Genomic DNA, 13177 nt, shown 5'->3' on the forward strand with positions numbered 1-13177 from the left:
TGTTCGATGAATTCTATCGTAATGCGAGGCTGCCTAAACCATATTATGTGGCAGTCATCTCTTTGATTTCTAAGAGGCAAGGGGCATCAGACATATCCAACTTTAGGCCGATTTCGGTGATGGGTGCTCTGTATCGCATTATATCTAAGGTGTTGGCTAATCGGTTGCGCGCTGTCATTGATCAACTTGTTTTGTCCGAACCAGGGTGCTTTTATTCCAGGTCGAAGTTTGCAAGGATCCTTTATTTGTGCAACTGAGCTTCTTCACTCTTTACAGTCGACTGGATCACCGCACTTCATGCTAAAATTGGATTTTCACAAGACTTATGACAGAATGGCATGGGATTTTCTGATTGAATCTCTAACAAATATGAAGCTTGGCAGCCGATTTATAGCATGGGTTAAGGAGTTGGTCACAAAATCCGTATCATCAGTTTGCATCAATGGAATGAGAGGGGAAGAATTCAAGTTGGCTAGAGGTGTACGACAGGGTTGTCCTCTAGCACCTATCATTTTTAATATCGCGGTAGATGGTTTACCTATTCTCATGAAAAGGGCAGAAGAAACAGGCTTCTTGGAATCCTTGGGCATTCCTGGTTTTGTTGGTCACACAATTCAATATGCAGACGATACTTTAATATTTGGACATGCGAATGTTAATCAAATGTCTAGGTTGTACTTCATTATTAAAGTCTTTGCTGCAATTTCAGACCTTCGCCTGAACGAGAGTAAGTGCGCTCTGGTCTTACTCAATGCTGACCCTCTTCTCCAATCGGCTGCTGCAAGGATCTTCAACTGCCCAATATCCGACTTCCTGTCAATTTCTTGGGTCCATCGTTGCACTCTCTACAATCAGCGGGAACTTCTACTTGGATGTCTACCATAGAGCGGGTGCAAGGAAGATTGCAGGCTTGGAAGGCTCAATATTTATCTTTTGCGGGACGAGTGATGCTCATTCGCCATGTTTTAGCCCGATTACCAGAGTTTCGAATGAGCATGTCTATTATACCGACGACAGTAGAGCAGACGATCAATCGTTTGCTTTCGCACTTCCTTTGGTCTGGGAATGTGTCGCAGAAAAAGTACCTGCTTGTTTCTTGTCAACAGATCGTGCTTCCGAGGCACCAAGGTGGCTTAGAGATTCCAACTATGAGAAAGAGGAGCATCGTTTTAGTCTTGAAGTGGGCTTGGGAAGCTTCTACATCTCAATCTTCTTGGGCTATGATTGTTAGGCAAAAATATGGTAGTCTACATGAATCCCTTCTTTCCACGCCCAGTTCAGTGTGTCATTCGTCCCTCTGGCTAGAGTGGCGGAAGACACTTCGATCCTTCAGTGGCAGAGATTTTAGGCCTGTCCATGGCATGACATGGCTTCACTGGGCCATGGCGAGCGGAGATAGGTTCTCCATTAAGCAAGTTTACCATTCCTTGTTGCCATCCGGGATGAACTGGTTTCCCAGTGATTGTATGTGGGGTAAGGAGCCAGCTCCAAGGGCAAAAGCTTTGGCATGACTTGTGGCGGATCGTGTTCAAACCCAAATTAATGTCAGGAAACGAGGGATTCAATTTCCAAGCATGTGTGTTCTTTACGAGAAGGTTGTAGAGGACACGACTCACCTATTTTGGCTCTGCTCGGTCATTTTAGACTTATTTTTTCAAACTTGGGGTGCGCCACTTGTTCAAACTCGTCCGTGCTCCGTTATTCGGGACCTCTTGCTTGGTCCCAGGATTGTACGACACAAAAAAAATGGAGATTACTGTGGCGGGTTTGGTTGCTTTCAGCATGGTGGGTCATATGGACTGAAAGAAACGACATCTTCTTCAGGGGCATCAAATTCGATTTCGGAAGGCTTCGACAATGGGTCATGTCTGATGTGTATCTGGCTCTTAAATTACATAGTAGGGGGGAGGGGCTGATCGACTTGTACTCTGAACTATGTACAATCGCCATCTAGATTGTGGCTGTTTTGCTCTTATGTTTCTCTTTTGTCTCTCCCATCCAATATTTTGTTGGATGTATTTTGGTAATGTTGAATGGTGAATGTTCTCTCTCTCTCTCTCTCTCTCTCTCTCTCTCTCTCTCTCTCTCTCTTGTACATGCGCTACAGAGTTTGTAACCCAAACTGAAACTACAACACCACACGTATATTTGTGCGGATGCATAAACATGAAATTTTGCCCATCCAAACGGATGGGTTTCATAGATTTAGGCGATGTTTGGAAACTAGTTGTCAGAAGTAGCCAGAGTGGGAATACCAACACCAGAATTGTTGGTGATGGATGGAGTTGTAAGAAATGATGCAAGTGAGATGGTATTTGACACATCCAATTCCACATTTTACATCCCACTTACATGAGGTGGTAGTTACCAAATACTACACCAGATCTCACACAGGTGACTGCTTCAACAACCTTCCTAACGTTCTTTCAGTATTATTTCCAACTTTTTAGTTGCATTCCAAACAGATGCACATGTGGAAGTGGTAAATCTCCCGTAAAATCAAAGTGGGCGATAAAGTAGTCGGAAGTCATAGGAAAAAAAGTTTCATTTCAAAAAAATTGCCTAGACCGGATATGTCTTATTTGCAAAATGGGACACCAGTTGATATGGCATTCAATCCATTAAGAGTACCTTCACGAACGAATGTGGGACAAATATTTGAATGCTCACTCGAGTTAGCGGGAGACCTGTTGGGCAGATATTATAGAATAACACCCTTTGATGAGATATATGTTGGGTTTCCCTCCTTTGTGGGATCCATTGGTTCGATGCACATTCAGTATCACTGCAGAATTTCAAGCACGATGCTTGATCTTTTCGAAGATGATTTGGAGTATTTGCTGGATAGCGATTTGTAGAAGTCCTCTCAGCTAAATGACTATTCAACTGTTCAGAGTTTGAGGTTCAGCGAGTTGTCGATGACGATTTGTGGTGAGTGCCTTCAGTTGCATAGCGATTTGTGGTTAGCGTTATGTGTTTCAGTCGGATGACGATTTGTGGTTATCGTTGGATAGCGATTTGTGGTATCGCTGGATAGCGATTTGTGATAAGGCGCATCGTAAGTTATGCAAGATATTTAGTCTTCCGCATTTAATGTGAGTCTTGTCTTCTATTTAAGGGATGGATGAGAGAGCAAAAGCAATGGGAGAGAGCAAAAGAGGCAGAATATTAGGGAGAGAGTGTGAGAAACACTTTTAGGGCACCGAAAGGGTGCGGAGGAAAAAAAAAACAAGAAGTGTTGCGACACTTCTTTCAAGACAGCTTCGTCAAGCTAGTTCTTCAAATCATTCGTTCTTTGTTCCTCAGTGAGGCATATCCTCTTGTTCATTTCGTTACACCTTGTGTGTTTGTAAGGCTTATGCCTTTTGGCCACTTTGTAATCTTTATTTGAAGATAGTGGAAGTTGTTGACCTATTGGTCGTCGTGGACATACCTCAGTTGAGAGGGAACCACATAAATCGTTGTGTGCTATTTTTATTTTTGCAGCTAGTTTGTTTTGGTTTATTTTTCTACCACTATCATCATCGTATTTTTTTCATCAATTCACACTTGTGGGGAGACCCGGTACATCCATTTTAACCCCAACACATGGTATCAGAGATTTGGTTAGTATATTTGTGTGTGAAGTCATGGAGAATAACATTGGGCGTATGATCAGTTTGAATGGCACAAACTGGATGGCATAGAAAACTAAAATAGAAGACCTCTTGGGTTATAAAGATTTGGATGGACCCATAGACGGTGTGAGAGGCAAACAAGAAGAGATGAAAGATGTCGAATGAAAAAAACTAGACCGAAAGGCGATCAGTTTCATTCGACAATGGATAGATGATAGTGTCTTTCATCATGTATCCATAGAAACTTTGACGCATGGTCTTTGAACCAAACTAGAGAGCCTTTATGATAGAAAGCCAGCAGTGAATAAGGCCTTTCTATTTCGAAAGCTTGTGAACCTCAAGTATAAAGAGGGCGGCTCTATTGCAGAGCATTTGAATGAGATCAAAAGCATTGTAAATCAGTTGGCCACAATGAAAATCACTTTTGATGATGAGTTACAAACTTTGTTGCTCTTATTTCCCTTCCTGAGAGTTGGGAAACCTTGGTGGTCACAGTCAGTAACTCTGCACCTGATGGAATGGTAACGATGAGCAAAGTTACCAGCAGTCTGTTGAATGAAGAGTCCTGGAGAAAGTCATTAGGTCCTTCTACCTCAAAGGCGCTTGTGATTGAAAACAGGGGGAGAAGCAGAAGTAAGAGCAGGGCTTTGCACTACCATGGCAAATCCAGAGGCCACTCACACTCGAGCTCAAAGAAAGACGTCGAGTATTATTATTGCCACAAGAAGGGGCATATGAAGCGACAGTGCAGGAAGCTCAAGCTTAAGGAGTAGAACAGAGAGAAGAGCTCAGAAGAAAAATAAGGTGCCACAGTCACAGATGGAGAGCTCATGGTTGTCTGTGATGGCACTAGCATAAATTTGATCGATCAGGAGACCGATTGGGTGATTGACTCTGGAGCTTCATTTCATGTTACCTCACGGGTTGATTTCTTCACTTCCTACTCACAAGGTGATTTCGGTAATGTCTGAATGGGAAATGAAGATGTGTCAAAGATTGTTGGCGTGGACGACATTTGCTTGGAAACAAGTGTTGGCTGTAAGTTGTTGCTGAAAAATGTGAGGCATGTACCAGACATCCGACTGAATCTGATCTCTGCTGGAAAGTTAGATGATGAGGGCTATAACAACACCTAAAGTGATGGAAGGTGGAAGCTAACCAAAGGCTCATTGGTGATAGCCAGAGGAACAAAGGCTCGTTCCCTTTACACTTTGTAAGCGAAGATCTGGAAGAGTGTTGTGAATGTTGTGGAGACTGGCTCGTCCACAAAATTATGGCATAGAAGGCTTGGGCATATGAGCAAGAAGAGGCTGCAAGTCGTAGTTAAGAAAGAGTTCCTGACAGGTGCAGCAGGTACATCTTTGGAACCTTGTGTTCATTGCTTCCATGGTAAACAAAATAGAGTTTCTTTCCATAGATGCATTGCATCTAGAAAATCTCATGTTCTAAATCTTGTACATTCTGATGTGTGTGGACCTTTAAAGGTCAAGACACTTGGTGGTGCATTGTACTTTATGACTTTCATTGATGATCACTCTAGGAAAGTCTGGGCTTATACACTGAGGACTAAAGACCAAGTTCTAGATGTATTCAAGCACTTTCAGGCCATGGCTAAATAAGAAACTGGCAGGCAGTTGAAGTGTGTTCGCTCGGATAATGGTGGCAAATACATTGGGCCATTTAATCAGTATTGCACCAATCATGGCATCAAGCATGAAAGAACTATAAGGATGACACCTCAACAGAATGGGGTTGCTGAGAGGATGAAGCACATCATTCTTAAGAGAGTCAGATGTTTGCTGTCACACTCTAAATTGCCAAGATCTTTCTGGGGTGAGACAATGAGGACAACAATTGATCTTATCAACTTGTCTCCTTTTATTCCCTTGAAGGGAGATGTTCCAGAGAAAGTTTGGATAGGAAAAGAACCTTTCTATGGACACTTAAGAGTGTTCGGCTGTAGAGCATTTATTCACATTCCGAAGGAAGAGAGGTCCAAGCTTGATCCAAAAGTCAAGCAATGCATATTCATTGGCTATGGACATGAAGAATTTGGCTACAGACTGTATGACCCTATTGATAAAAAGGTGGTCAGAAGTCAAGATGTTGTCTTATTGGAAGATTAGACCATTGAAGACATTGGTGAGTCTGAGCCATCAAAGTCCAGTACAGGTGATCTTATTGATTTAGATCCCCTAGATGCGCCAACTGTTCATGATTTCGTGGAGGAGATTCCACCTCCTCGCAATGATGCAAAGGAAGGAAGTGTTGAGTCAGAAATTGAGGGGGAGCCAACACCCCAAGAGTCACTTCCTCAGACTCCGATAAGGAGATCCACTAGAGAAAAACAGTCATCCAGAAAATACTCATCAAATGAGTATGTGATGATTACAGATCAAGGTGAGCCAGAAACTTTTGAAGAAGTTTTGGAGGATGAAAACAAGTCTGAGTGGTTTAAGGCAATGAAAGAAGAAATGGATTCATTGCATGCGAATCACACCTTTGATCTGGTAAAGACAACTAAAGGGAAGAAGGTGTTAAAGAACAAATGGGTCTTCAAGTAGAAGACTGATGAAAACAACTCTCAACCTAGATACAAGGCACGTCTTGTTGTGAAAGGTTTTGCTCAGAAGAAAAGAGTTGACTTTGATGAGATCTTCTCACCACTTGTGAAGATGCCCTCCATCTGAACTGTGCTCGATATAGCTGCAAGCATGAATTTGGAAGTTGAACAGCTTGATGTGAAGACTGCATTTCTATATGGTGACTTGGAAGAAGAAATTTATATGGAGCAACCTAAGAGTTTCATTGACAAGGGTAAAAAGCACCTAGTTTGCAAGTTGAAGAAGAGCTTGTATGGATTGAAGCAAGACCAAGGCAGTGGTATAAGAAATTTGATTTCTTTATGAATGAGCATGGATACTCAAGAACCTCCACAGACCATTGTGTGTTTGTGAAGAAATTTCCAGATGGTAATTTTATCATTCTCTTGCTTTATATGGATGATATACTGATTGTGAGCCAAGACATCAGCAAGATTAGCAAGTTAAAGTTGGAGCTAAGTGAGACATTTGCCATGAAGGATTTAGGTCCAGCAAAGCAGATTCTTGGGATGAGAATCGTTCATGACAGATCACATGAGATGATATGGTTATCTTAAGAAAAGTATATCAGAAAGGTTCTTGAGAGGTTCAACATGGACAAAGCAAAGCCTTTTAATTGTCCACTTGCAGGCCATTTCAAACTTAGCTCAAGACAATGTCCTACAAATGATGAAGAAGGAACAAAGATGCAGAAAATTCCCTATGCTTCGGCAGTAGGTTCGTTGATGTATGCTATGGTCTGTACTCGACCAGACATAGCTCATGCTGTTGGAGTTGTTAGTCGATTTCTGTCAAATTCAGGGAAAGAACATTGGGCAGCAGTGAAATGGATTCTAAGGTATCTTCAGGGCACATTAAAGATGAGTCTGTGTTTTGGAAAGGGTGAACCCATTCTTGATAGATTCACAGATTCTGATATGGCTGGTGATGTAGACAGTAGAAAGTCTACTTCTGGGTATTTGATTACTTTTGCAGGGGAGCAGTTGTATGGCAGTCGAAATTACAGAAATGTCTAGCTCTCTCCACTATAGAAGTTGAGTTCATTGCCATTATAGAAGCCAGTAAAGAATTGTTGTGGGTGAAGAAATTCTTGCAAGAGTTGGGCTTGAAGCAAGAAGAGTATGTTCTTCATTGTGATAGTCAAAGTCCTATTCATTTGAGTAAGAATTTCTCGTTTCATTCAAGATCGAAACATATTAATGTTTGATACCACTGGATTCGATATGTCTTGAATAAAAAATTGCTGCAACTAGAGAAAGTGCATACTGATGACAATACATCAGATATGCTGACCAAGGACAAGCATGAGAAGTGTCGATTCCTAGCAGGAATGGAAGAAGCTTCCACATAAGTCGGGAAGGGGGAGAATTGTTGCGGTTTCCTCCTTTGTGGGATCCATTGGTTCGATGCACATTCAGTATCGCTGCATAATTCTAAGCACGATGCTTGATCTTTTCGAGGACGATTTGGAGTATTCGTTGGATAGTGATTTGTAGAAGTCCTCTCAGCTGAATGATGCTTTAGTTGTTCAGAGTTTGAGGTTCAGCGAGTTGTCGATGGCAATTTGTGGTGAGTGCCTTCAGCTGCATAGCGATTTGTGGTTAACATTATGTGCTTCAGCTGGATGACGAATTGTGGTTATCACTGGATAGCGATTTGTGATAAGGCACTTCAGGCACATCGTAAGTTATGCAGGACGTTTAGTCTTCCACATTTAATGCGAGTCTCGTCCTCTATTTAGGGGATGGATGAGAGAACAAAAGCAGCGGAAGAGAGCAAAAAAGGCAGAACATTAGGGAGAGAGTGTGAGAAACACTTTTAGGGCACCGAAAAGGTGCGGAGGGAACAAAAAGCAAGAAGTGCTACGATACTTCTTTCAGGACAACTTTGTCAAGCTGATTCTTCAGATCATTCGTTCTTTGTTCCTCAGTGAGGTATATCCTCTTGTTCATTTCGTTACACCTTGTGTATTTGTAAGGCTTATGCCTTTTGGCCACTCTGTAATCTTTGTTTGAAGATAGTAAAAGTTGTTGACCTATTGGTCGTTGTGGACGTACCTCAGTTGAGAGAGAACCACGTAAATCGTTGTGTGCTGTTTTTATTTTCGCTACTGGTTTGTTTTGGTTTATTTTTCTACCAGTGTCATCGTCGTATTGTTTCCATCAATTCACACTCGTGGGGAGACCCAGTACATCCGTTTTAACCCCAACAATATACACACAAAAATTTCCATTCCTGCCACATACTGACAGCTTCCAAACAGGGCCTTACTCAAGTTTATAGAAAAAAAAATCTACCAAATAGAGAGAGAGGCATGGAAATATAATATTAGTAAGAAAGTGAAAGAGGTTGATTTGACATACGCAGGCATGGCTTAGTGATGTATTGGGAGCAAAATTAAAGGCTGCCCTTTTGTATCATATATTAGAATTTTAGTAGGAAATTATCACTTTAAAGTGTAAACATAATGTATACATGTATGCCTTCAACCGTTTCTAATGTGATTGTGATTTTTTCCCATTAATTGCAAGTTACAACAACAATAAAACCCTATGATCTAGAGCTACGACCTTACTTTCTATGCCTCGGTTGTTTGACAATAGATTTCAGTGCACCAAACAGTAGGGGATAAATTGTGAAATTTAATCAAACAAGAATTACTTAAGCCAAAGCCCAGCATAGGCGCGAGGGCGAAAGTCTTGACCTCAGAATTTTACCCCATTGGTGGTTGATCTATGATCTACCTGCGAATGGAACCAAGGTTATATATATATATATATTAATGAGTTTGTGCTAAACTCATTTGTTGCTAAACCACATGCTAAATGGGTTTTTTTGTCCTTTTTTTCATTTTACTTTTAAATTCTGACCGTAATGTGATCTATGTACTTGATTTATAGGGATCAGCTCTTGAAGCATTTGATTCCAATATATGGGTGGGTTTTTATAAGGTTCAAAAAAACAACGGTCCAAAATCTTTGTAAAATTTTTAGGCTCCAAACATTATTCCAGGTGTGGATCCTTAGTAAATCCACCATGCCCAACACATTTATAGAGCTAAAACTGCATAAAAAGCACCGAAGAAGCCCAAAAACCCATTTAGCATGCGGTTTAGCACGGATCCATCTTCCTATATATATATATATATAAAGTAATGCTAAGCTGCTTCGGGATTACCTACACACATAGTAAAATCATAGATGTAGTATCTTCTCAATCGGACTTCGTGTTCAACATAGTTATTTGATAAGAATCATGTCCGGATCATGTTTTTGGACATAAAATAAGATTTTTTAAATCATGAAACTTTGCTACATTTTAGGCCGTTGATTTTTTTAAGGTCTTAAAAAACCTATACAATGATTACAATCGCATGATCTAAAACTTGTTTTCTGTTTAAAAATGCATATAGATCACATTTATAAGGTCTTATCAACAAAAAAAAAAACTACAAGATTTGGAAAACCCAAACCTTTTACTAGATGGGAGTAGGTGCTCTATATATAGGAAGAGGGACCGTCCAACTATAAGAAGGTCCAAAATCTACAACCCATGATAATCCACGGTGTTCTTTTTCTAACAACCGAGTTTTATATCGATCACATTTTTTCAACAAAAGAAACTTTTTTTAAGCTATGAAAAAATTGAGCATTTGTGACCATTGATTTTTGAATCACCAAAAAAAAACACTTGCATAAACTGGATTCCCATGAAACAAAAAATTTGATCCCAACCAAATAGACCATGTAGATCATATCTATAAAGATTCACATAAAATAACACGAGCTATGAGATATTGCTCATTTCAACTCATTAATATTGTATGCACATCCCCACTAACTAACTAACTAACTATGTATATATTGTATGCACATCTCCACTAACTAACTAACTAACTAACTAACTATATATATATAAAAGGAAGACTCTATTAAACATCAAGAAGTCTTTTTTTTATGAGGAATGTTGAAACCACCTGCGAAATCAGACCCTGCGCTGGCTATGCATATCGCACATTCAGCCGTTGATACCACGGTGTAAACCCCCTGAGACACACCTTGTCTTTAGGGAGTCGTCTTGCTTCGGCACGAGCTAAAGGCATGATACCCTTACCCTTCATAATGCAAGGGGCTGACATTTGTGAGAAACTCTAACCACCCGCCTAGCAGCCAAGGGCCCTTCCATTACACAAAACCCTTTGGGGATACCAATCCACGTCTCCATGACTTGCTACTTACTATATTTGTATCCATGACTTACCACCCAAGGAATTGGCATCCACGCCATCTTGTCCGTTGAAGGGCATGACCAGTCTCCCTAAGGTTATAAATTAATGAGACATGATCAACTAGGCTAAGAGACTAATGGCTCTCACTTCTTTTTTTTGAAAGGCAAGGTGGGGTTTGGCAGACCCCATCAGTTATTCAACCTACCATTGGGTTTTGAACCTGCAACTTCCCACTACAAGGAGACATGCACTGACAGCTCCTACCAACAACACAGCTTTGGCTACTAATGACTCACTTAATTAGGAGCAAATATGTATTTTGGCAATGTCTTAACATAATCTTACTTAGGACAAGAAATAAATAGGAAGAGTTTGACTAGCCCTGAACCCATCATCTAGCTTGACTTGACCCATTGCTTGGTTAACTTTGAGTTTCTCATAGCTACATTTACAAACATAAAAAATGAACCAGAAGAGACAAATAAGCTGTGTTGATTGAGGGAGAATTGTCTTTTTCTTTTTATTTTTTTTTGCTGTTTGATGAGCAAGTTGAGGGATAACGCCATGAACCTGAGACCCCAATTTGTATATATTACATAATAATATTTTGTCAAAAAATAATGTTTTTTATATTTCAAAGACCTGTTTGTTCCATTTTCATGGATGGGAATGATCTATCATACAAAAATAGGCATCGATTTTTAAAAGCTCTTGCCAGTTCAATTTAATTGAGAGAAGTATGAAAGGATTAATAAAAGGTAACCAACGGGGGCTCTGCTTGTTTGGTAGGAGCTGTTAGTGCAAGTCACCATGTGATGGAACGTTGCAAGTTCAAAACCCAATGGTATGTAGTGTAACGGGTGGAGTCGGCCTAACCCCATCTTGCTTATTAAAAATAAGAAAGAAAAGGTAACAAAAAAAAAACTGAGACTCACCGATGCCAACATGACAATTTTAACTGTGATGTTTAAGGGGGTGTTTGTGTGTCATGGAAAATTCAAGTTTTTTCGCAAAAAATGCATCGATGGGCGTGCGTTTCTGCAGAACTTACAATGCCAAAACAAACATGGCGTATGGAAAAATGCCTCGACGGGTGTGTCATTTTACACACTTAACTCTCATTTTTCTCGAAAAACTGTTCTCATGTGGGTCCCATTTAGTTTCCGCCGCAGAGGAATCCACTAAAGAAGTGCCGCAGAACCCTATTCCTTGACAAGAAAACGCCGCTAAATGTTTGTTTCATCGTAGCCAAAAGACTAGAAAAAGAGGCGTCACATTTTTTAAATGCGGCCCAACTTTGACAATCCATGCAGCAAACGTCTGGTCGACTCGGAATCGTAGCTTTCTCAAAAGCCAGTCTGGTAAAAGGTCCCTCAAGGACAGAGTAGGATGCCGGACCCACTTGAATCCAGACCGAGTTCGTCCTATCGTTTATGAATGCCAATGGATTCACATAAATGAATGCACCATCTAAATCTAACCCATGGCCTAGTCTCAGAGTGTAACGCCCCGGATTTCCAAAACAAAGCTAAGTTAAAATTTTCATGAATTTCTTTTTTTTTTTTTTTTTTTCATTGCAGCGGAACTTAGAAAAGCTTTTAGCAGCGGAATAAGACGATAATGAGTCGTCAGTTTTAGAAAACTCCGAGCACGTTGCAGGTATGTGGCCAAGCAACTCATTGACCACCAAAGTGTTCCATTTTATCGAAAACATATGTTTATTACAACACTACTGCTTAGGAAAGCAGTGTAGGTTCAATAAAAAGGAAGCAGTACAACTCTGTCTAGAGAAACCCTGGAACTTGATGCCGCCTTGCTCCGCATATCGCCACGCAGGTTCAACACCTGAAATCCCCATTAAACGGGGTCAGAACCACTGATGGTCTGGTAAGTAGGCAAACACCTATCTGTTCAACTCAAGTAAATGCATAGACCACTCAGGGTCGCAGTTCGTAATACGACGCTCAAGCCTCCATGACTTAGCGTATATCGCACAAGCCTCATCAGGGCTATGAGTTGAACATCCACGCAAGTCGTCATGACTTCGCATAAGCCTCTTCAGGGCTGTGAGTTAGAATAACCTCTCAAGTCTCTACGACTTAGCCTTGACTTCCTCAGAGTCACGAATAGATGTCTAGCTCAAGCCTTTATGCTTGGCACATCCGTATCCTACGAATCTAAGGACAGCTCTCCGAGCTTCACTTAGTCGTACGGATATCAATGGGGTTCTTTCCCAATCGGTCCAGTAGTATACCGACCATGACACCTTCACAAAGGTTATGCAGGACTGACTCAACAACGTCATCCACTCATACATTCAAAGTAGCGCTGTACCTAAGCTAATGCTTTGTTTCGATAATTGCACCTCCCCCTGGGCTTAGGGGACTCATATCTGGGCGACAACGCGACGATCTGGGGGTTGATTATTCTATGTATTTTAGATACCCCAGAGGCCTGTTGACCCCATCCCCCTAGTAGGACGGTACAGCATACCGGAAGAGATCCTTACTAGGTATCCGAATGCATTCTGCTACTGCAGTAGTTGGGTTCAATCCTTAGATATTTAAGGATAACCACGACCTCCATACCTCTGAGTGACGAAGGCCATCAATGAACTCTATCAGGTTCGGGTGAAATATATGTCACTCAAGGCTGCGCCATCACCGTCTTCCTCGGTGAGAAATTCTGAAAGGGGCCTGCCGGTCTTACAATTACTTGACGAACATTGC

The 13177-nt window shown here is 41.0% G+C and overlaps 1 protein-coding gene across 1 annotated transcript in view; it reads left to right on the top strand.

The window, feature by feature from the left end:
- Positions 1-13177, top strand: part of LOC149829673 (actin-interacting protein 1-2-like) — a 64465-nt gene that overhangs the window by 2113 nt on the left and 49175 nt on the right. The gene's annotated exons all lie outside the window — the stretch shown is intronic.

Source organism: Nuphar pumila, chromosome 8, assembly GCF_984573655.1.
Source record: "Nuphar pumila chromosome 8, dmNupPumi1.hap1.1, whole genome shotgun sequence".
Classification (NCBI taxonomy): domain Eukaryota; kingdom Viridiplantae; phylum Streptophyta; class Magnoliopsida; order Nymphaeales; family Nymphaeaceae; genus Nuphar; species Nuphar pumila.